The sequence below is a fragment of the Peromyscus californicus genome, unplaced genomic scaffold, assembly GCF_007827085.1.
Source record: "Peromyscus californicus insignis strain IS unplaced genomic scaffold, ASM782708v3 Scaffold_10__1_contigs__length_136768540, whole genome shotgun sequence".
NCBI classification, from domain to species: Eukaryota; Metazoa; Chordata; class Mammalia; order Rodentia; family Cricetidae; genus Peromyscus; species Peromyscus californicus.
The window spans coordinates 20705281-20727802 of record NW_026294391.1 but is presented as its reverse complement, the minus strand read 5'-3'; the positions used below and the strand labels follow the sequence as shown (position 1 = coordinate 20727802).

Sequence of the window (22522 nt, the reverse complement as noted above, 5' to 3'; positions counted from 1 at the left end):
TGTTGCTTTGCCTTGTTGACCATATCCTTTGCTCTACAAAAGCTTCTCAGTTTCAAGAGGTCCCATTGATTGATTGTTTCTCTCAGTGTCTGTGCTACTGGTGTTATATTTAGGAAGTGATCTCCTATGCCAATGCTTTCATGTCTACTTCCTACTTGCTCTTCTATTAGGTTCAGAGTAACTGGATTTATGTTGAGGTCTTTGATCCACTTGGACTGAAGTTTGGTGCTCGGTGACAGATGTGGATCTATTTTCAGCCTTCTACATGTTGATATCCAGTTATGCCAGCACCATTTGTTGAAGATGCTTTCTTTTTTCCATTGTACAATTTTGGCTTCCTTGTCAAAAATTGTATGTTCATAGGTGTGCGGATTAATGTCAGAGTCTTCAATTTGATTCCATTGGTCAACATGTCAGTTTTTATGCCAGTACCAAGCTGTTTTTATTACTGTAGCTCTATAGTACAGCTTGAAGTCAGGGATCGTGATGCCTCCAGAGGCTGTTTTATTGTACAGGATTCTTTTGGCTATCCTGGGTTTTTTGTTTTTCCATATGAAGTTGAGTATTATTCTTTCCAGGTCTGTGAAGAATTGTGTTGTTATTTTGATGGGGATTGCATTGAATGTGTTGATTGCTTTTGGTGAGATTGCCATTTTTACTATGTTAATCCTACCTATCCATGAGCATGGGAGATCTTTCCATTTTCTGACATCTTCTTCAATTTATTTTTTCAGGGACTTAAAGTTCTTGTCATATAGTTCATTCACTTACTTAGTTAGAGTTACCCCAAGGTATTTTATGTCATTTTTGGCTATTGTAAATGGAGATGTATCTCTGATTTCCTTCTCAGCCTCTTTGTCAATTGTATATAGGAGGGCTACTAATTTTTTTGAGTTGATCTTGTATCCTGCTATGTTGCTGAAGGTGTTTATAAGCTGTATCAGTTCCTTGGTTGAATCTATGGGATCATTCAAGTATACTATCATGTCATCTGCAAATAGGGAAAGTTTGAATTCTTCCTTTCCAATTTGTATCCCCTTAATCTCCTTATGTTGTCTTATTGCTCTGGCTAGAACTTCAAGTACTATATTGAATAAGTATGGGGAGAGCAGACAGCCATGTCTTATTCCTGATTTTGTAGGAATTGCTTTGTGTTTCTCTCCATTTGATTTGATATTGGCTGTTGGCTTGTTGTAAATTGCCTTTATCATGTTTAGGTATGTTGCCTGTATTCCTTCTCACGCCAAGACCTTTATCATGAAGGGGTGTTGGATTTTGTCAAATGCCTTTTCTGCATCTACTTAATCATTTGGTTTTTTTTCCTTTGAGTTTGTTTACATGGTGTATTACATTGACAGACTTTCGTATGTTGAACCACCCTTGCATCCCTGGGATGAAGCATACTTGATCATGGTGGATAATTGTTTTGATGTGTTCTTGGAGTCTGTTTGCCAAATTTTATTGAGTATTTTTGCATCAGTGTCCATGAAGGAGATCGGTCTATAGTTCTCTTTCTTTGTTGTATCTTTGGTTTAGGAATCAAGGTAATCGTAGCCTCATAGAAGGAGTTTGGTAATGTTCCTTCTGCTTCTATTGTGTGGAACAATTTAAAGAGTATTGATATTAACTCTTCTTTGGAGATCTGGTAGAATTCTGTGCTGAAACCATCTGGTCCTGGGCTTTATTTTGGTTGGGAGACTTTTAATGACTGATTCTATTTCCTTAGGGGTTATTGGAATGTTTAAATAGTTTATCTGGTCTTAATTTAACTTAATTATGTGGTACCTATCCAGAAAATTATCCATTTCTTTTAGATTTTCCAGTTTTGGGTAGTAGAGGTGTTTGAAGTATGACCTGATGATTCTCTGGATTTCCTCATTGTCTGTTGTTATGTCCCCCTTTTCATTTCTGATTCTGTTGATTTGGATGCTCTCTCTTGGTCTTTTGGTTAGTTTGGATAAGAGCTTGTCTATCTTGTTGATTTTCTCAAAGAACCAACTCTTTGTTTCATTAATTTTTTTGTATTGTTCTCTTTGATTCTTTTTTATCGATTTCAGCTCTCAATTTGATAATTTCTTGACGTCTATTCTTCCTGGGAGACTTTGCTTCTTCTTGTTCTAGAGCGTTCAGGTGTGCTCGTAAGTCACTAATGTGAGATTTCTCCAACTTCTTTATGTGGGCATTTAGTGTTATGTTTTCATAGTGTCCCATAAGTTTGGGTATGTGGTGTCTTCATTTTCATTGATCTCTCGGAAGTCTTTAATTTTTTTCTTTATTTCTTCCTTAACCCATTGGTGATTCAGTTGAGCATTTTTCAGTATCTATGAGATTGTAGGTTTTCTGTATTTTTTGTTGTTGTTGAAATTTAACTTCAAGACATGGTAGTCTGATAGAATGCATGAGGTTATTCTAATTGTTTTGTATCTGTTGAGATTTGCTTTGTGGCCAAGTATGTGGTCAATTTAAGAAAAGGTTCCATAGGGTACTGAGAAGAAGTTACATTCTTTTTTGTTAGGATGTAATCTTCTGTAGATATCGATTAAGTCCATTTGATTCATAACATCAGTTAAGTCCTTTATTTCTCTGTTAAGTTTTAATTTGGCTGCTCTGTCCAGTGGTGAAAGTGGGGTGTTGAAGTCTCCCACTATTAATGTGTGGGGTTTTATATGTGGTTTAAGCTTTAGTAATGTTTCTTTTGCATATGTGGGTGCCCTTGTTTTTGGGGCATTAATGTTCATAATTGAAACTTCATCTTGGTGAATCTTTCCTGTGATGAGTATGCAATGCCCGTCTTAATCTCTTTTGATTGATTTTAGTTTGAAGTCTATGTTGCTGGATATTAGGATGGCTACACCAGCTTGCTTTTTAAGACTATTTGATTGGAAAGTCTTTTCTCAGACTTTTATTCTTAGGTAGTGTCTATCTTTGAATTTGAGGTATGTTTCTTGTATGCAGCAGAAATATGGGTCCTGCTTTCATATCCATTCTGTAAGCCTGTGTCTATTTAAAGGTGAATTAAGACCATTACTATTAAGGGATATTAATGACTAGTGATTGTTCATTTCTGTTATTTTTTGGTGGTAGTGTGTGTGTGTGTACTTGTCTTCTTTGGGGTTTACTGCTGTGGTGTTGTTTATTGCCTGTGTTTTCGAGGGTGTATCTGACTTCCTTAGGTTGGAATTTTCCCTCTAGTGCTTTCTGTAGGGCTGGGTTTGTGAATAAGTATTGTTTAAATCTGGCTTTGTCTTGGAATGTCTTGTTCACTCCATCTATGATGATTGAAAGTTTTGCTGGGTATATTAGTCTAGGCTGGCATCCATGGTCTCTTAGTGTCTGCATTACATCTGTCCAGGTCCTTCTGGCTTTCAAAGTATCCATTGAGAAATCAGGTGTTATTCTGATGGGTTTGCCTTTATAAGTCACTTGGCCTTTTTCCTTTGCTGCTCTTAATATTCTTTCTTTATTCTGTACGCTTAGTTGTTTAATTATTATGTGGCAAGGGGACTTTTTTGGGGGTCTATTCTCTTTGGTGTTCTATAGGCTTCTTGTATCTTCATAGGCATTTCCTTCTTTAAGTTGGGAAAGTTTTCTTCTATGATTTTGTTGAATATATTTTGTTTGCCTTTGAGTTGGTATTCTCCTTCCTCTATCCCTATTATTCTTAGGTTTGGTCTTTTCATGGTGTCAAAATTTCTTGGACATTTTGGGTGATGACTTTGTTGGCTTTAGTGTTTTCTTTGACTGATGAATCTATTTCTTCTACCATAAATTCAACGCCAGAGATCCTCTCTTCCATCTCTTGCATTCTGTTGGCTATACTTGCATCTGAAGTTCCTGTTCTATGGTGATATTTTAATTGTACTTAAATGTGATTTTATTTGTATGTTAATAAATAAAGTTGCCTGGGGGTCAGAGATAATAACAAGCCCTAGCAGAAACTGGGCCGTGGTGGTGCACGCCTTTAATCCCAGCTCTTGGGAGGCAGAGCTAGGTGGATCTCTGTGTCTTCAAGGATACAGCCAGCAGGGAGGCACATGCCTTTAATCTCAATACCATCCATAGACGACCTGGAGATCTGTACAGACAGGCAGTGGTGAGGAGGTCATGTGGTTGTGTTTACAACCAATGAGAAGGCAGAATAGAATGTCTATGAAAAAGACAAACAGTCAGGAAGTAGGTCTCTTGCTGAGGAAGATAACAGCGGCAGTGAAGGGTAATGTTTTTAGGTCTTAGCTATTGCTCTAACCTCTTGGGCTTTCATCTTTCATTGGCTCTGTGTTTCTTATTTAATAAGACAATTACATCTACATTTGACACCCACATGGCAAGAATTCATTAAAACTGCTTGACTTAGTGGTGGGTCTGTTTTCCCATCTGGCCAGGCCCTAATCCCTAGGGCCTGGCTCCCTAGCTCAGCATAGGACTCAGGCCTGCCAGAGCTACTGCTTATTGCAGTAGCTACACGCAACTGCAAATAGTCTGCTCTCAGCTGAAACACCAACGCACATGGTTGGAGCTTAAGGAAACCAGAGCCTATGCTGGACTGGGCTCAAGCGGGAACACGTGACTGAATTTAAGCTTTTAGCCAGAACTTGTGGATATGCTTTCTTGCTTTCTCTCTCTCTCCTCTCTCTGGATTCACACCTCAGACACTAGGTAGCTATTTTGAAATTCCCTCAGATTTCTACTGTTCTATGCAGACTTGGTAAGTCAATTAAGATATCAGGTATTTAAAAGGAAACTATTTAAAAGAGAATTTTTTTTCTCATTAAAAAAAATGAGTTTATGTGTACAGTGGAAGAAAGTTGGGCTTTGTTTGAAATTTTAGGCAGTCTGATAATGGAGCAACTATATTAGAAGATTAATGTTGATGGGATTATGCACATTATTACTTTTCTTATCCTTATTTTACTATTTAAACTGATAGTCAATTTAAGTGCCAGGATAAAAACTTTAGAAAAACCTGTTAAACCTGTTAAAATGAATTATAGAGAAATTCAAATTCAGACAAAAGAAATTAACAGTGAAATTGTTTCAAGATTGGATCATAAGGTTACAGAAAGAAAGCCTGTTTTCACACAAGATCCCTTAATTTATTTGGTAACCGTAAAGCAGCTACCTGATAAAGTGAATGCAAAAAATATTTGGACTCCAATTAAAATGTTAGATCTAAGAAGGTTTAAGGAGGCAATAGTATCTCATGGCATGCATTCCCCATTTGTAAAGCAAATGTTAAACACCTGGTCAACTTATAACAGGATTATACCACAGGACTGGCAGAAGCTGGCACATGCTGTTGTGGAACCTGGACAACAGGTCCAGTGGCAAATGTGCTTCAAGTATGAGGCTAAAAACATAGAAAAACAATGGAGGGATAAAGGAATACAAGTCTTCCAGGATCAGCTTGTTGGAGAAGGCCAATATGCTGCAGTACAAACACAATGTTTATATGATATCCAAACCCTAATTCTATGTCGAATGGCAGCCTTGAATGCATGGGAAAGAGTTGAGGAAACATATGGTGGTATTTTATTTGTACTGAAATGTGATTTTAATTGTATGTTAATAAATAAAGTTGCCCAGGGGTCAGAGCTATTAGAACCATAACAAAAGCTGGGCATTGGTGGTGCACACCTTTAATCCCAGCACTTGGTAGGCAGAGCTAGTTTGATCTCTGTGTGATCAAGGATACAGCCAGCATTGGAGACACACGCCTTTAATCTCAATACAATAGAAGACCTGGAGGGCTGTACAACAGACAGTGACGAGGCAGTCAGTGGTTGGTTTTACAAGCAATGAGAAGACAGAACAGAAAGTCTATATAAAGACAAAGAGACAGGAAGTAGCTCTCTTTTGGAGAGGTCTCTTGGCTTAAGAGGCTAACTGCAGCAGGCGGGTAAGGCTCTTAGCTCTGATCTCTTGGCTTTCTTCTTTGCATTGGTTCTGTGTTTCTTATTTAATAAGATGGTTGGTTACATCTACATTTGGCACCCAACATGACGAGAATCCATTAAAAACCACTTGACTTGGTTTGATGGCAGGTCCGGTTTTCCCGCCTAAGCAGCCAGCTCCCTAGCCCGGGCAGCTGGCTCCCTAGCCCAGGCCCAGGTCGACTTGGCCAGTGATACAAACAACTCAGGCCTGCCCTACTGAACAGGGCCCCTGCCTGTAAAGCCAACACACATGGTCAGAGCTTAAGGAAGCCAGAGCCAAGGCTTGACTTGGCTCAAGCGGGAATACGTGGTTGGATTTAAGCTCTTAGCCAGAATTTATTTGTGGCTATGCTTGATCTCTCTCTCTCTCTCTCTCTCTCTCTCTCTCTCTCTCTCTCTCTCTCTCTCTCTCTCTTCACACCTTGGACACTAGGTGGCTGTTTTGAAATTCCCTCGGATTTCTACTGTTCTATGCAGACTTGGTAAGTCACTTAACATATCAGATATTTTAATGGAAACTATTTAAAATAGATTTTTTTCACATTAAAAAATGGGTTTTATGAGTACATTGGAAAAAAATTGGGCTTTGTTTGAAATTTTAGGCAGTCTGACAATGGAACAACTATATGAAAAGATTAATGTTGATCAAATTATGCAGTTTATTACTATGCTTATCCTCATTTTACTATTTAAAAGGATACTCAACTTAAGTGCCAGGATAACAGTTTTAGAAAAACTTGTTAAACCTGTAAAAACAAATCATAGAGAAATTCAAATTCAGACAGAAGAAATTAACAGTGAAGTTGTTTCAAGATTGGATCATAAGGTTACAGAAAGAAAGCCTGTTTTCACAAAGTCACCCTTAATTTATCCAGTAAACATACAGCAGTTGCCTAATCAAATGACTACACACAAAAAAAAATTGGGCTACAATTGAAATGTTAGATTTATGAAGGTTTAAGGAGGCAATGTTATCTTATGGTATGCATTCCCCATATGTAAAGCAAATGTTAAACTCTTGGTCAACATATAATAGGATTATACCACAGGACTGGCAGGAGCTGGCACAAGCTGTTCTAAAACCCAGTCAAAGGCTCCAGTGGCTAACTTGCTTCAAGGACGAGGCTGAAAACATAGAAAAACAATGGATGGATAAAGGAATACAAGTCTGCCAGGATCAGCTTATTGGAGAAGGCCAATATGTTTCAGTACAAACACAATATTTATATGATGTCCAAACCCTACTTCTATGTAAAACGGCAGCGTTGAATGCATGGGACAGAGTTGAGGAACCAGGAAAAAAACTGAGTCATTTACAAAGGTTAAGCAAGACCCAAAAGAATCTTTCACAGATTTTCTACAAAGACTGGCTTCAGCAGTAAAGAGAATGGTCCAGAATTCAGAAGCTAGTCAGATAATAATTGAATCTTTGGCCTTTGAGAATGCGAATGCAGCATGCAAGAGAATAATCAGGCCCATAAAGGCAAGATCTGCACCCTTGGAAGATTGGATTAGAGACATGGTTAATGTTGAGGCTCATGACCATGATGATATGTGGGTAGGAGAAGCAATTTCAAAAGGTTTGAGGAATGTTAGATGTTTTGTATGTGGAAAGCAAGGACATTTGAAAAGGGACTGTAAACAGGTCATTCCTAGAAACAATGTTTCTTCAAGGAACACTGGCAACAGAATGCCCCTTCCTTCTGGAGTATGCAGAAGGTGTGGTAAGGGAAAACACTGGACCAATGAATGTAAATAACAAGGGACAGGCCAGGTAATCCTTTGCCTCAATCTTTGGGAAACTCTAAGGGGGTATAATGCAGGCCTCCATAGCAAATCCAGTTCAAACCTTTCCTGCAATCATAGACGAAACCTCTACACAGAGCAATTAAATAACCAAATGCCTATTGGAATGAATCATGTTGGTCGGAATGATGAAACAGAATAGAAAATTCAGGAGAAAACATAAAGAAAAATTTTTGGCAAACTTCTATTAATGAAAAAAGACCAAAATTAATGATAAAAATAAACGGTGTTTTGTTGTCTGGTCTGGTAGACACAGTGCGGATGTTACCATAATTGCACCAGAATTTTGGCATCCAACTTGGCCTCTTCAGGAGGTAAACGTTCAACTGTTAGGAATTGGGACTTTATCTCAGGTGAAACAGAGTGCAAGATGGTTTGAATGTATAGGTCCAGAAGGACAGAGAGGAAAATTAAAACCATATGTGTCTAACATAGCTATGAACCTGTGGGATTGAGACTTGTTGCAACAATGGAATACTCAGATTAACATTCCTCCAATCTCAGAAACAAATCATAAACTAGCACATGTTTCTGAGAGAAATATTAGAAGGCATTATTCTAATGAATGATCACCAACCATCCATATTATACAAGAACAGGGCACAACAACTGATGAGCTTCCAAAGACACCAAGAGCTCTACCTTTAAAATGGTTAACAGACAAGCCTGTATGGGTTCAACAATGGCGTTTAACAACAGACAAACTCCAGGCATTAGAAGAGCTAGTAGAAGAACAGTTAAATGCTCATCATATTGAAGAATCAACCAGTGCTTGGAATTCTCCTGTATTTGTTATTAACAAGAAATCTGGTAAATGGAGAATGGTAACAGACCTTAGAGCAATGAACAAAGTAATTCAGCCGATGGGCTCTCTACAATCTGGAATTCCTTTGCCTACTCTGTTCCCAAAAGGATGGCCTCTCATAGTTATTGATTTAAAAGACTGTTTCTTTTCAATACCCTTACAAGAAAAAGACAGAGAAAGATTTGCCTTCACAGTGCCTACTTATAATAATTCTCAACTAGTTAAAAGATTTCAATGGACGGTCCTCCCACAGGGAATGTTGAATAGCCCAACTCTGTGCCAATATTTTGTACAATAGCCATTGGAAGTGATACGTAAAAAAATTTCCTAAATCTATAATTTATCATTATATGGATATTTTATTAGCTGACTCAAATGCAGATACTTTAGAAAGAATATTTGAAGAAGTAAAGAAAATTTTGCCTTGCTGGGGATTACAAATTTCTCCAGAAAAGATACAAAGAGGAGATTCTATTAATTATTTAGGATATAAAATAGAGCTACAAAAAATTAGACCCCAAAAGTTGCAAATGAGGAGAGATCGACTACAGACTCTCAGTGACTTTCAAAGATTATTTGGAGACATTTCTCATCTAAGAACTATTGTTGGGGTAAAAATGATGAACTGAATAATTTGTTCAAAACCTTAGAAGGTGACAAGGACTTAAATAGTCCAAGAGAATTATCACCTGAATCTGAGAAAGAATTGGTCTTGGTAGAAAAGAAAGTACATGAAAGGCACGTTGATCATATTGACCCAAAGCTGGATTGCATTTTGGTTATTTTACATTCTAGGCATTCTCCAACCGGAATATTAATGCAGAGGGAAGATATTATATTGGAATGGATATTTTTACCAAATAAAACAAATAAAAAAATTAAAAACTTATGTGGAAAAAATCTCTGACTTGATTTGGAAAGGAAAATTGAGACTTGGTCAATTAGCAGGAATAGACCCAGCAGAAATGGTTGTACCCTTACCTAAGGAGGACATTGAAAAATTACGGACAGAAAGTGAACCTTGGCAAAGAGCTTGCAGTAATTTTTTGGGAGAAATTAACAGCAAATATCCCTAAAGCGATAGAATTGATCTTTTAAAGAGAGCTGATTGGATCTTGCCTTGAATTGTTTGGGAAAACCCATGTCTGGAGTTTGTAGATTTTATGCAGGTGCCAACAAACAAGGAAAGGCAGGTTACAAATCAGAAAATTTAAGTAAAGTGGTTAAAAGTCCTTATAATTCATTTCAAAAATCAGAATTGTATGCTATTCTGTTGGTATTAATGGATTTTTCAGAACCTCTCAACATAGTAACTGACTCTGAGTATACTGAAAGAGTGGTATTACATATTGAGACTGCAGAATTTATCCCTGATGCTTCAGAAATAACTTCACTAATTATTCAATTACAAGATACAATCAGGAAAAAGAGTCATCCTTTATATATAACTCACTTCCAATCCCATACAGGTCTGCAAGGCCCTCTAGCACAAGGCAATGATGAGATTGATAAATTATTGATAGGAAATGTGATGGAGGCCTCAGAATTTCATAAAAAACATCATGTCAGTAGTAAAGGTTTAAAAAAGGATTTTTCCATAACCTGGCAACAAGCCAAAGAAATAGTAAAGAAATGTCCTACTTTTTCCTTCTACAATCAAACGCCATTACCAGCATGATGTAACCAAAAGGGTACTCAGATGAATGAAATCTGGCAGATATATGTGTTTCACTTTGCAGAATTTGGAAAACTGAAATGTGTACACGATACCATCGATACTTATTCAGGATTTCAATGGGCAACTGCTTTGAGTTCTGAAAAGCCTGATTCTGTAATCACTCATTTGCTAGAAGTTATGGCCATCATGGGCATGCCCGCACAAATTAAAACAGACAATGCTCCAGCATATGTCTCTGTTAAAATGAAACAGTTTATTTCTTATTATAATATAAAGCATATTACAGGTATACCACATAATCCTACAGGTCAAGCAGTTATAGAAAGATCAAACAGAACTCTAAAGGATATGCTAAATAAACAGAAAGGGGTAACAAAAAACCCCAGGAATAGACCACATAATGCTCTATTAACTTTGAATTTTCTCAATGCCAATGAGAAAGGAACAACAGCTGCAGAGAGACATTGAATAATAGAAAAAAACTACAGAATTAAATCAGCCTATATACTTTAAGGATGTGCTGACCTCTGAACGGAGACCAGGGTATGTGTTATGTTGGGGACAAGGTTTTGATTTTATTTCTACAGGAGAAGATAAGCTGTGGGTACCATCAAAATTGATAAAGGTTCGATTTGAACAAGAGAGACCTCTTAATTAGAGGAGGTGATAGTTCATCAACCAGCATGGACATCCAATTTAAACTAACTTATACCAGTAACACATGCCTTTTCATTTAATCAGATAATTACTTGCCAAAAAGGAACCTCCCAAATATTAGTCTTGGGGAAAGGTTTTTGTTTTTGTCTTTTAGGAGAATGAAGGTTAAGGAATCTGAAGAACACAGGACAAATGAGACAACTGAAGAAAAGCATCAAATCATCTATCCCAGGAAACAGAGTGAAATGGTGTATGGGTATATCATCTAAAAATTTTTATAAGTCTTCCTAAATGTTTGTTTCTGCTCTTCTCTAAAGAAATTTAACACTATTGGTCCTCTAATAGTCCCAGTTCAATTAAAATTTAAAGTTGACTTTGGAGTTGGAGAATGGCTCTTTCCCTCTTTAAACTCAAGCATGTTGTTAAAAGGAAAATGCAAACTCCCTGTATGCTGCCAGAAGAAAAGAGCCATCTTCTGCTATGGGACAATAGAAAAACCAAATCAATTAAGGGACTGTTCTATTACTAATCTCAACTCTTTGATTCTATTCTGATTCTTTAAACTTTTCTTAAAGCATGAATTTTATATCAAAATTTACTAGATTAATGTATGTATACCTATATATATATGTATGTATGTATATATATGTATATTTTAAACTTTGTTAAGATATGAATGGTCATATAGAGTACTAACTAATTCTAGAAAAAAGGTTTCAATTAGCTGCATATATATGTCTTTGTATTCGAGTCTCTTTTCAGTTTTCTGCAGGAAATCACGGCCAGGCCTAACATCAACTGAAGTCTCCAGGAAGTAAATGGGGCCCCACAACAACAACAACAATTCCATGTGGATAATAACAATATCACTAAGCTGACAAACATCATCTACAGATCAGCTTTGAACTACAAAGTGCTCAGAACAATTTTGAGTGGGCTAGCTGAGATGATCCAGTCTCAAAGACTACTTGAATAAGGACTCGAGATAAACCCTGAACTTTGGCATTATACACAGACTGGATAATGAAGGATATAGTTACCTTTCCTAGAATTTGATAATTATCCTAAAATTTTTCTTTTCAGGATAAAGGTACCTTCGCCCATACCAACCAGGAAGCAATTTTAAGAATATGACACCCACATTCCCGAAGAGATGGTGTGAGGCGGGTGGGGTTTTTTTGATCTTTTAATGGGTTTTGTGTCTGGAATAATTTTTGTTGATTAGGGGGGTTGGTTACAAGTTGTTGTCAAGGGTTAGCATAAGGGCTAAGCAAAGGAGATTAAAGGTTCTTGTTTAAAAGAAAAGTAAAGAAAAAGGAAATGAAAAAGACAATTACTAGTTTTAAATACTTTACATTGGATTGGATTGTTTTATATTATATACAAATTATATATATTGAAACTGATATTATTAGAAAATGCTATATGTATATTTCCAATTGTACTTATACTGTTCATTCAACAAGGTAATGCAATTTTCTGATCCTTGAATGTTATTATTACCAACTATTAGGATATAAAGAAATGAAAGTTAGTAGTTAAACATTATAATAGAACTTTTAGTCATATTAGGTATGTTTTCAAGATTGAGCAGATATATTTTAGATAGACAGGTCATCTTCAAACCCTTCAGAGATCTACAGAATATGGCATTTAAAATGGTTTAATAACTTAGAAAATTTTTCTTTTTGTTATGACTATGAGACATGTCAGCTCCTGGCAGTACCAATCTACTTCAGAGAGAAGAAACTGCATATGGAGTTAACTTTCATTTTGGAAAAGATAGCCGCTTGACAACAAAGTATCCTTGAATCAACTGCTGACAACAGGACAAAATGAACAGAGAGGACATGAAACAAAGGTCTACTGATTCTTGCCAAAACAACTGGTGTTATGGCTTTATCAAAAGGCATCTTCTGAGGCCAGGACAATATGGCACCATCCCTGAAGTGGCCTTTGCAATCCAGAAAAGGTACAGGGCCTTTTCTTTGAAGGCAGCTGAACAGGCAGTGGTCCGATGGCTTCTTATGTGCAGTGGAACAGCAGCTGAAACAGTTATTTTTGAAAAGTAACTAAACTCACACCTCTCAATAGTAGACTGGCATTTAATAGAGGGATATGTAGAAGAGCAGGATGCTGAGATGAAGCCACACACACACATACACAGCCAAGAAGAATGGACAGCTGAATTAAAAAAAAACATCAACAATTTCCAGAATTTAAAATCCTGAATCATGACATGACACTAGTGGAATTCAGGTGTTTCTGGTACATGGACTGCTCTCACCCAATGTGAGGTCGAACTATTGACCTTGTGTACATCCTATTTCACAAATGAGTCTTTCAGATATGCTAAGCCTATAGGCTGAAGATGATGCCCCAACAATGTGGAGAAACCTGAGGTGACTGTCCAGGCAGCTGGCTGTTTCTGTCAACTCACATTATTTTGGAAGCTGCTTGCATGCACTTCCTGTTTTTATTTTTTTATTAGGTAATATTATTTCCTTCCTGGGTCTCTGAGGGAGTTGAAGATTAGTTATTTATAGTTGAAGATTAGTTAGATATAGTTGAAGATTATTTAGGATAGAAAGTGAATTAGGTACATTTTGGACTTACCAAAATAGAATAGATAATGTAATTATTTTCTCTGAATTTGTCAAATACAAATGGACTAGACATAGTTTAGGTATTTATTACTTGTATATATGGTATATAGTTATCGTACTTTTGTATATAGTTTTTCTTATGTTAGTTATAATCTTTTTCCTTTTTTCTTTTTATTAAAATAGAATAGGGGAAATATGGTGGTATTTTATTTGTACTGAAATGTGATTTTATTTGTATGTTAATAAATAAAGTTGCCTGGGGGTCAGAGATAATAGCAAGCCTTAGCAGAAACTGGGCGGTGGTGGTGCACACCTTTAATCCAAGCTCTTGGGAGGCAGAGCTAGATGGATCTCTGTGTGTTCAAGGATACAGTCATCATGGAGACACAAGCCTTTAATCTCAATACCATCCATAGAAGACCTGGAGGTCTGTACAGACAGGCAGTGATGAGAAGGTCATGTGGTTGTGTTTACAACCAATGAGAAGGCAGAATAGAAAGTCTATGAAAAAGACAAACAGACAGGAAGTAGGTCTCTTGCTGAGGAAGATAGCAGGGACAGTGAAATGCTGTGGGATGTTCTGTATGGCAAATGTGATGCTGATTGGTCAATAAATAAATCACTGATTGGCCATTGGCTAGGCAGGAAGTATAGGCGGGACAAGGAGGAGAATAAAGCTGGGAAGTGGAAGGCTGAGTCAGAGAGACACTGCCAGCTACCGCGAGGACAAATAGCATGTGAAGATGCCGGTAAGCCTCGAGCCACGTGGCAAGGTATAAATTAATAGAAATGGATTAATTTAAGCTGTAAGAACAGTTAGCAAGAAGCCTGCCACGGCCATACAGTTTGTAACCAGCATAAGTCTCTGTGTTTACTTGGTCGGGTCTGAGAGGCTGTGGGACTGGCAGGTGAGAGAGATTTGCCCTGACTGCGGGCCAGGCAGGAAAACTCTAGATACAGTGAAGGGTAAGGTTTTTAGGTCTTAGCTATCACTCTGACCTCTTGGGCTTTCATCTTTGTATCTGCTCTGTGTTTCTTATTTAATAAGACGGTTACATCTACACTGTTCATTTACTCAGATTTTCTATTTCCAGCATTCCCTCTGTTTGTGTCTTCTTCATTTTTTCTATTTCCCTTTTCAGGTCTTGGACTATTTTCCTCATCTGTTTCATTGCTTTTTCATGATTTTCTTTCAAGGATTTATTGTTTTCTTCTGCTTTTTTGTCCTTTCCTCTAGGTTTTTATAGCGTTCTTCCCATTTTTTGTTTATCTTCTCCTCAATTTCATTTTTGATTTCTTCTATATAAGCTTCTATCCTCTTCATAATGTTATTCATAAGGCTGTTTTCTTCTGCTTCCATTTTGTAATGTTCAGGTCTAGCTGTTGGAGGAGGGCTAGGTTCTGGTGATGCTGTATTGCTCTTTATTTTGTTGTATGTACTTCTGCCTTGATGTCTGCCCATCTCCTTGTGGGTTCGTTCTTGGTCTTATCAGTGCTCTTGGTCCAGACAGAGCTGACAGATTCAGGAAGCCTCTCTCTGGTCCAGATGGAAGGTCTGGGCTGGATGGGAGCTGGGGGCTGGTCTCTTGAGTCTCAGGCAGTGGCTGGGGTCTCGGGCAGATGGGCGTGGGGGCAGGGCCTGGAGATTGCAGGGTCTACCGGGGGTCTTGGAGAAGGGGAACCTTCCCAGTGGGGGTGGGGGATCCTGCCCGATGGCCAGAACCTGGGGCCTAGTTGGGCAGGTCTTACCCAGAATGGCTGGTGCCCAGAGATGGGACCTAGGGGCAGGCCTCTCTGGGTATGAACCCAGGCACTCACCTCTTGTCCAGATGGGATCTCCGGGCCAGTATAAAATCTTAAAGCTTCAAAACTCAGGGATTTTTTTTAACTGTCCATGGGAGAATCAATTTTGACATTTTTATAAGTTGAAGTATTTCACTTTGGGGATATTTATTGTTAATTTCTCCCAAATAATTTCTGAAAGCTCTCTGCCCGTTATCATCAATCATCTATAATTGTGTAATTTGAGCCCTTATATATGGGATTACAATCACTGCTGGATTGATTCCTGTCAAGTAAAGAAGTCTTAGTCTGTTTTTAATAATAAATTCAGAAACTTTTTCTATATAGGTTTTTAATTTTGCAGTCTGTTTATGTGCTTAAAATATACTCTAAAATAAAATTTTCTATTTACAAAATTATTCCAGTAGGAGAATGAGTGTAGGATATAATAATTAAAATACAGTCATGTTTAGGATCTAATCTGTCCACATAAACATTTTGTAATCTCTTTTCTACCTGGGCCAATTACTTTTCTGCTTCAGCTGTTAATTTTCATGGACTGTTTAAATTTGAATCACCTTACAGGGTTTGAAACAAATTGCTTAACTCTTGAGTAGTTATATACCCAGTTACTATCTCCCAATAATTTTTGAAAATCATTAAGAGTTTTTAATTTACCTCTTCTAATATAAATGTTTATATTGACTCAGTTTAAATCCTAAATTATTTATAGAATTTCCATTCCATATTTTTCAGGTGCAATCTATAGTCCCCAGTAAGGTAAAATCTTTCATGTTTCATTAAACATTTTTCCAAGATATCTGTATTGTAATCAGCTAATAAAATACCATCCTTATAATGATAAATAATGGACTGAAGAAATAGTCCATAGTCTTTTTTCTTATTATAAAAAAATGTTTAAAGTTAAATACATTTTAATCATATTCTTCCCTTACTTTTCATCCTTCCAGAAACTCTCCCACTCACTACCCAGCCAACTTTAAGTTCTTTCTCAAGATACAAAAATCCCAATACAACAAAACCCTCCAAACCCAAGAAAACAAAATAAAAGACCACTCCAAAAAAAAAAAACCCACACCAAATTGTAACTAAATAAAAGCAGTTAAAAAACCATGGAGTCCATTAAATGTTGGTCAACTACTTTTAAACATGATGTCTGTCCTAGAATGATTGATATACCCTGTGTCTCTCTATTGGTGAAAACTGATTTTCCCTCTCTGCTGGTATAAGTGTCAGCTCAATTGTTAGCTTTTGCACTGGTGGCTAGCTCTACATTCATTCACACATCCACTCATTTTTAATATAACAAAATAAATTTAATAGTATAAAACCAAAACTATCACATTGAAGTTGGATAAGACAAACCAACAGGAAGAAAAGGAGCCAAGAGAAAGCATAAGAATCAGATACCCACTCCTTCACACACTCAGCAATGTCATACCATCACTCAGCTGGAAGCCATAATATATATGCAGAGGACCTGGTACAAACCTGTGCAGGCCTTGTGCATGCTGCTTCAGTTTCTGTGAGTTCATAGAAGCTTTGACCATGTTTATTTAGAAGCCTTGTTTCCTTAGTGTCCTCAATTCCCATCTAGCTCTTACACTCTTTCTGCCTCCTATTCCACAGGGTACAATGAGCTCTAAGAGGGGGGATTTGGTGGAGACATTCTATTTATGGCTGTGTGTTAAAGGTCTCTCTCTGTCTCTCTGTCTCTCTGTCTCTCTCTCTGTCTCTCTGTCTCTGTCTCTCTCTCTCTCTCTCTCTCTCTCTCTCTCTCTCTCTCTCTCTCTCTCTCTCCCTAATGTCTAGGTGTGAGTCTCTATATTTATTACCATCTGCTGCAGGATACAGTTTCTCTTATGAAAACTGAACAAGGCACTGACCTATGAATATGATTAGAAGTCATGGTTTTACATTTAAATTTTTTTATTCATTTTACATATCAACCACAGATCCCCCTCTTATTCCTCCTCCTGCTCCTCCCTAACCCCACCTTGCCCCCATCTGATTGACCCCTCCTCCCCTCCTCCAACAGGGTAAGTTCTCCCATGGGGGGACAGCTAAGCCTGGTACATTCAGTTGAGGCAGGAACAACCCCCACCCACTGCATCAAGGGTGAGCAAGGTCTCTTACCATAGGTAATGGAATCTAGAAAGCCAGCTCATGCACCAGATCCTGACCACACTGCCAGGGGCCCCTCAAACAGACTCAGTTACACAACTGTCTCCTTATGCAGAGGGTCTAGTCTGGTCCCATGCAGGTTCAGCAGCTATTGGTCTAAAGTTTGTGAGTTACTTTGAGCTTGGTTCAGTTGTCTCTGTAGATTTCTCCATCACAATCTTGACCGCTTAAATGTGAAATGTCATTCTATATGCTGTGAATGTGTTGCTCTGATTGGTTGATAAATAAAATACTAATTGGCAGTAGCCAGGCAGGAAGTATAGGCAGGGTAAGCAGATGAGGATAATTCTGGGAAGAGGAAGGCTTAGGAGTCACTAAAACCATGTGGCTAATCAGAAATAAGAATTATGGGTAAATTTAAGTGTAAGAGCTAGTCAGTAATAATCCTGAGCTAATGGCCAAGCAGTTATAATTAATATAAGCTTCTGAGTGATTATTCTATAAGTGCATCATGAGACTGTGGGGGTCTGGTGGGACCCGAGAACCATCAAACTACAATTGACACCCAATGTGGGGCTCTACAATTTCCATAAGGCCTAAAAGAATTTAAAAAGTGCTTTTAAACACACAACAACAGAGCCAAAACAGCTTTCTACTTCATGTCTCATACAAGCTGAGATATAGACATGCCAAGGTACAGAGATGCCATGGCATGCAGACTTGAGCTACAGTGTGGTGGGTTTGTGGTATGCAGGCTAAAACACAGCATGACGGATTCCTGCCACAGTACACAGAGGCATCTCCAAGTCACACAGTATGCTGTGTGACAGATTTAGCTTTTGCTAATACAAAAAAGAGGTTTCTGGACTACATGCTGCTGGATGGAGGCATGGACCCACTACCTCCCAGAGTCAGCAGAGAGCATGATGTCCAGGGCTGGCTGAAAATTACTGCCACCATATTGGGAAGTTGAGGTGGGTGGAGTCAGCAGCCAAGGCCACACAGTTCAACAATTTAAAAATCTCTCCTAGTCAGAGAAAGATTATAGATTCACAATAAGACAGATTCAAATAAAATAAAACTCTAAACTGTTTACAATGTATGTAAAAATGTATGAAGGCTTGGAAGAGAAAAGAAAATGAATATAGACAGTTTTATAAAGAAATAGTTTAAAATAATAAAGTCTTTAAAGAGAAAATAAAAGTAATATAAAAAATAAGCCATGTAAAGATGGCAATCACACAGAGAGTCTGGATTATATTGTCTTCAGGATTTTTAACTGCAGAAAGACATTTAATTACAAAGGCTGCTCAGTTAAACCAATATGTATATTTTAAAGGTATCTTGACTTCAAAATTTGGATCTAAGGATATGTTGCTTTGGAAAGGAGGCTCTGCTTCTGTTTCCCCAGGAAGCAAGAGACTACGGATTTTTTCCAGGTTAAGATGGATCAGATTTGATCAAGCCAGACCTCCTGAACTTTAACAGATGATACCTATCAACAAAGATTATAGCTGGTCTTCCCAGAACTTGAACATTATCTTGAATTTTCTCAGGATCCCAATGAGACTACCAGCACCCCCTGTCAGCAGAAAGTCGCCCAGAACACTATGCCCACATTCCCAAAATTGGATTATGGATGTTTGTCTTTGCTTAGTTTCTTGATTACAAATTGTTGTTGGTCATAGTCAATCTCTTTCTGAAAAAAAAAAAAAAGAAAGGGTGATATGATATAGAAATATAGGCTATAGATATGATAGGATAAAAGGATACATTAATCAATCTACTTTTTTTTTTTGGTTTTTCAAGACAGGGTTTCTCTGTGTAGCTTTGCGCCTTTTCCTGGAACTCACTTGGTAGCCCAGGCCGGCCTCGAACTCATAGAGATCCGCCTGGCTCTGCCTCCCGAGTGCTGGGATTAAAGGTGTGCGCCACCACCGCCCGGCATCAATCTACTTTTAAAGAGGAACAACTTGCTTAAAATGTTTTACATTGCTATGGATTTTAATTTATTGATGCAAATTTAAAGTTAATTTTGTTATACTGTATGTATATTTCTACTCTTGTTTAAAGTATTTTGTTTGTGCAATTTATTTAAGATTGTAGCATATAGTTGAGAAATACAGATTAATAATTGGTCAGCTATGATAATCAAACTTGTAGTTATGTTAATTAAGTTTTCTAGGTATATATAGACATTTCAATTGGGTAGGTAATCTTCAAACACTTCAAAGACCTACAGAATATGACATTTAAAATGTTTTAAAAACTTAGACTTTCTGGACAGTGAGGCACATCTGCTCCTGGCATCACCAATTTACTTCAAAGAGAAAGATGGGGCTTTGAAGACACTCTATATGGAGTATATCTTCTTCTTGGTAAAAAAAAAAAAGCCATTTGGGCAAGAAACTGTTCTTTGCTGGATGCTTGACAAAATGTCATATCAACTGGACATGCAGGACCCATAGGAAGGTGACCACCAAACTTTGCAAGATGAGATCATCCTTCAGGTTCCTGCTTCACAGAGGAGACTGCCAGATATTCTATAGGACATACGGAGAAGCAATTAAAAACTCAAGACCTATAGGCTAAAGATGAATGCTCCAACTCTGAAGACGAACTTTGGGTGACTGTCAGACAGCCAGCTGTCTCTTTTATTCTAGATTTTTGGAAGTTGCTTACAATACACTGTTTACTTAGGTAATGTTATATCCTTCTGAGGTCTTTGATGTAGTTGAAGACTAGATAGTTATAATTTTCCTTGGTTATAATAAAAGTTAAATTAGATATGAAACTTTAGACTCACTATTATAGGATAGATAGAATATTTAATTTAATTTTGACAAATATAAATAGACAAGATATTGTAACTGTAATTCTTGCTTGAAACTGTTCTATTATATATAATTTTACTATGTTAAAGTTAAAACCTTCCTTTTTGATTAGACAGAAATGTGGAAGTGTTGTGGAAGGTTGTTCTGTATGCTGCGAATATGTGTTGCTCTGATTGGTTGATAAATAAAACACTGATTGGCCAGTAGCCAAGCAGGAAGTATAGGCGGGTTAAGCAGACAAGGAGAATTCTGAGAAGAAGAAGGTTGACTCAGGAGTTGCCAGGTAGACACAGAGGAAACAAGATGAGAAGGCAGAATTGAGAAAAGGTACCAAGCCACATGGCTAAAGATAAATAAGAATTATGGCTTAATTTAAGTGTAAGCGCTAGTCAGTAGTAATACTGAGCTAATGCCCAAGTAGTTATAATTAATTTAAGCTTCTGAGTGATTATTCTCTAAGTGGGCCATGGGACTGTGGGGGCCTGGCGGGACCTAAGAACCATCCAGCTATACCCCTTTTGCTCATGTAATCCCTGCTCCCTTTCCTTGACTGGACTTCCAGAGCTTGGCCTGGTGTTTATTTGTGGGTGTCTCTGCATCTGCTTCCATCAGTTACTGGATGAAGGCTCTATGATGACAGTTAGGGTATTCACCAATCTGATTATCAGGGTAGGGCAGTTCAGGCATCCTCACCACTATTACTAGTAGTCTAATTTGGGGTTGTCCTTTTGGATTCCTGGGAATTTGCCTAGCAACTGGTTTCTCCTTTACCCCATAATGTCTCCCTCTATCAAGATATCTCTTTCATTGCTCTCCCAATCCATCCCTTCCCCAGCTCAACCACCCCCTTACCTTATGTTCTCATCCCCCACCCCCTCCCCTCTATTGCTCTACCCCTCATCCTCAGTTTACTCATGAGGATCTTCTCTGTTTCCCCCCTCCCAAGGTGATCAGTACATACCTCTTAGGAACCTCCTTGCTTCCTAGCTTCTCTGGAGGTATGGGTTGTAGTAATGATTATCCTTGTGGTATGATTGAGCATCCATTGGGTATATACCCAAGAGTGGTATCATTGGGTATTGAGGTAGATTGATTCACAATTGTCTGAGAAACCACCACACTGATTTCTAAAGTGGTTGTATAACTTTGCGTTCTGACTAGCAGTGGAGGAGTGTACCCCTTGTTCCACACCCTATCCAACATAAGCTGTCATCAGTGTTTTTTAACTTAGCCATTCTGACAGGTGTAAGATGATGTCTCAGAGCAGTTTTGATTTGCATTTCCCTGATGACTAAGGATATTAAGCAGTTCCTTAAATGTCTTTCAGCTATTTGAGATTCTTCTATTGAGAATTCTCCATTTAGCTCTGTAGCACATTATTTAACTGGAGTGTTTGGTATTTTGATGTCTAGGTTCTTGAGTTCTTTATATATTTTGAAGATCAGCCCTATGTCAGATATGGGGTTGGTGAAGTTATTTTTCCATTTTGTAGGATGATGTTTTGTCTTATTTACTGTGTCCTTTGCCTTACAGAAACTTCTTAGTTTGAGGAGGTCCCATTTATTAATTGTTGCTCTCAGTGTCTATGCTACTGATGTTTTATTTAGGAAGTGGTCTGCTATGCCAATGCTTTCAAGGTTACTTCCTACTTTTTCCTCTATCAGGTTCAGTGTAACTGTATTTACATTCAGGTCTTTGATCCACTTGGATTTGAGTTTTGTGCATGGTGATAGATATGGATATATTTGGAATCCTCTACATGTAAACATCCAGTTATGCCAGCACCATTTGTTGAAGATGCTTTCTTTTTTCCATTGTACAGTTTTGGCTTCTTTGTCAAAAATCAGGTGTACAGAGGTGTGTAGATAAATGTCAGGACCTTCAATTCGATTCTGTTGGTCCACCTGTCAGTTTTTAATGCCAATACCAAGCTGTTTTTATTACTATACCTTTATAGTAGAGCTTGAAGTTAGGGATGGTGATGCCTCGAGAAGTTACTTTATTGTAACCAAATGTTTAAGATATGCTAGGTTTTCTGTTTTTCTATATGAAGCTGAGTATTCTTTGTTCAAGTTCTGTGAAGAATTGTGTAGCTATTTTTATGGGGAATGCACTGAATCCATAGATTGCTTTTGGTAAGATTGCCATTTTTATTATGTTGGTTCTACCTACCCACGAACATGGGAGAACTTCCCATTTTCTGATATCTTCATCAAATTCTTTCTTCAAGGATTTAAAGTTCTTGTCACACAGGTCTTTTACTTGTTTGTTTAGGG

General features: G+C 37.7%; 1 long non-coding RNA gene across 1 annotated transcript in view; it reads right to left on the bottom strand.

The window, feature by feature from the left end:
* Positions 1-21326, bottom strand: part of LOC128114547 (uncharacterized) — a 45070-nt gene extending 23744 nt beyond the window's left edge. Inside the window, exon 1 of the long non-coding RNA XR_008219800.1 lies at positions 21208-21326. This is a non-coding gene — a long non-coding RNA (uncharacterized LOC128114547). The remainder of the gene's footprint in view (positions 1-21207) is intronic.
* Positions 21327-22522: the final 1196 nt, after the last annotated feature.